Source organism: Theobroma umbraticum, unplaced genomic scaffold (assembly GCF_002168275.2).
Source record: "Theobroma umbraticum cultivar Fairchild unplaced genomic scaffold, ASM216827v3 scaffold_4583.0, whole genome shotgun sequence".
Lineage (NCBI taxonomy): Eukaryota > Viridiplantae > Streptophyta > Magnoliopsida > Malvales > Malvaceae > Theobroma > Theobroma umbraticum.
Window position 1 is genome coordinate 171,877 of NW_018397304.1, and position 2,520 is coordinate 174,396.

Genomic DNA, 2,520 nt, shown 5'->3' on the forward strand with positions numbered 1-2,520 from the left:
CCCAATGAAATAGGCAGGATGGTGATGAAGTTTGATTGTTGTACAAGTGTGTTTGATTTTAATTGATGAAAGAAGTGGGGAGGAGCAGCCACCTACCTTTCATCTTCATCCATCTAGGTCGGGCCAGAGGCGGAGGAGAGGAGGGCTAGTGGAACCCCCGCCCTCCAACAATTTTTTAAATTTTTATAATTTATCTATATTTTTATAACATTTTATAATTTCGCCTTTCCAATAAGTTTTAAATTCTTATAACTTGTTTTTGTTTTTAAAAATTTTATAATTTCGTCTTCGCAAAAGGTTTAAAATTTTTTTAACATATTGTTATTTTTTTCAAATTTATAATTTTACACTTACAATAATTTTTTATTAAGTGAAATATCCCACAACAATTAATCAATAACTAATTTTAATAGGACTAAAACAAAACCAATTGCATTTTTCAAAAAAAGATTATAAAATTAATTACAGTAAAATTATTTTCAAGCCTCACTTCTTCAGAACCTCACAACCACTTGCTCTCTTTTTTTTTTTTACCAAATGCTGTGGAAACAAAAAAAGAATCATTTTTTTTTTACACTTTTTTGCTTATCAACATTCTCTGTATAGAAAACTTTTATTTAATAATTCAATTTTCATGTCATGATAATTGGTATAATTGGTTTATTTATTTATTTTATTTTTAAAATTTTTAACTTTAAATTTTTATTTATTTAATCATTTTTAATAGATGATTTGATTTAAGATTTATCATCTCAGTTATTTTTCGTTGAAAGCAATTTGATTAAGTACATAAGGTTAGTTATTACTTATTTATTTAGGGATTGCTTGATTGTTTTCCTACAAATTAGTTGTGCTTTTTTCTTTGTTTAGATTCTTGGGAACAATTAAGTTTTTTATTCGGAGATTGCTTCCTCGTTGAATTGTTTATTAATATTATATTTAATTTTGTGATTAATTTTAAAGAATTGCTTCTCCATTGAATTATTTATTGATAGTCTTTAATATTTTTTAAGGGATGGCTTTCAATTGAGATTTTTGTTATTATATTTGTTAATTTTTGTTTGTTGTTACATTTATCGAGAAAATGATTTTATTGTTATTATTAAATTATTTATGATTATATTAATTAATTCTTTTAAGTAAATTATTAAGATTGTTTAAATGATTTTTACGATTTATTTGTATAATTTTCATATGAACTTTTTTTTGTTTTAATTGTTTTATATTGTTGTCAAACATTAAATTTTTAACATAACTGTTTAATTTATAAATATTATTTTCAATTTTTCGTCTCCCCAAACGTAAAATTTTGACTCCGTCACAACGTCAAGGAATCCTCATCTAGCTGCGTAACCCTTGGATCATCACCTTGATCTGGATCGCACTCTACTCTCAAATTTTTTTAGTTAAACATCATTAGTGCTTAACTTAAAAAGCAAGATGTACTTGTAAGATTTTTCTGGTGAGAAAAGTGGAACCATGTGGACCTCCTTCGCTTCAGCTTATGACCAAGTTTTATAACATATATGTTTACTCTTAGCTTTCCAATTACTCAAATTCTCTCATATACTTTCAAGTTCAAAATATCACTGCATATATACATACCATGATCATCTATTACTCCAATTTGTTCTTATTAATACAATTTTCATTTTAGAGAATTAATCATCGATCGTTATCAAACACATATATTCCATGCATCACCGACTAATTATTTCTCAACTATTAATTTAATTTAGTGATTTTTCCTCTTATTTATTGTAGTGACAATTCTATTAATTTGGACCGTGCATGTTTTCGTTCAATGTGTTTTGCTTGTAAGGAGTGTGTTAAAAATATTCATGTGTGCTTACCATGCATGCAAAGGATTATATTGAAGACACCGTTCTTTTTCTTTTATTTGCCTGAAAGAAAGTTGGAGAGAGTTTTAATTTCCATTAACTCATGCAATTAATTGCAAGGCATACGCATCTCGATATTATAACTATATATTAAATATTTGTAATATTGATCGTAGTGCGACCAAACAATTAGCTAGGTATACGTATGGAGTACATTCAGAGACATATATATATAGGACGAGCTTCGGATCAGCCTAGTTAGGCTTTCCTTCAATTGAAATCTGAATTTGACTCTTGAATTCAAACCCAATACTCATCACGAGGCAGAAGCCAAAACAAAGTTGCTGCTTCTCTAATTAATCTCTATACAAGATAGGCAAGAATTGATCAAAGAAGAGAAGAAAATGAGAAGCCCTCAGCAGGAAGTGGAATATTGGGGCTTTAAAAAAACAAAGGGACGAAATGAACGTCATGACAGGGTGGGATAGATGTCATCATAAACCCCACAACAATGGGGGACTTGTCGTGGGTTTAAGTTAGTGGTGCTGCAGCTATCATAAAATGTTTGAATATTTTTGTCTTCTTAAAAACAAAGAGCAAAAGGTGAAAAAAAATATATAGATCCCACAAACTTGAAAAAGTTAGCACAGAAAAGAAGAAAAGTTAAAACATTGGGGGA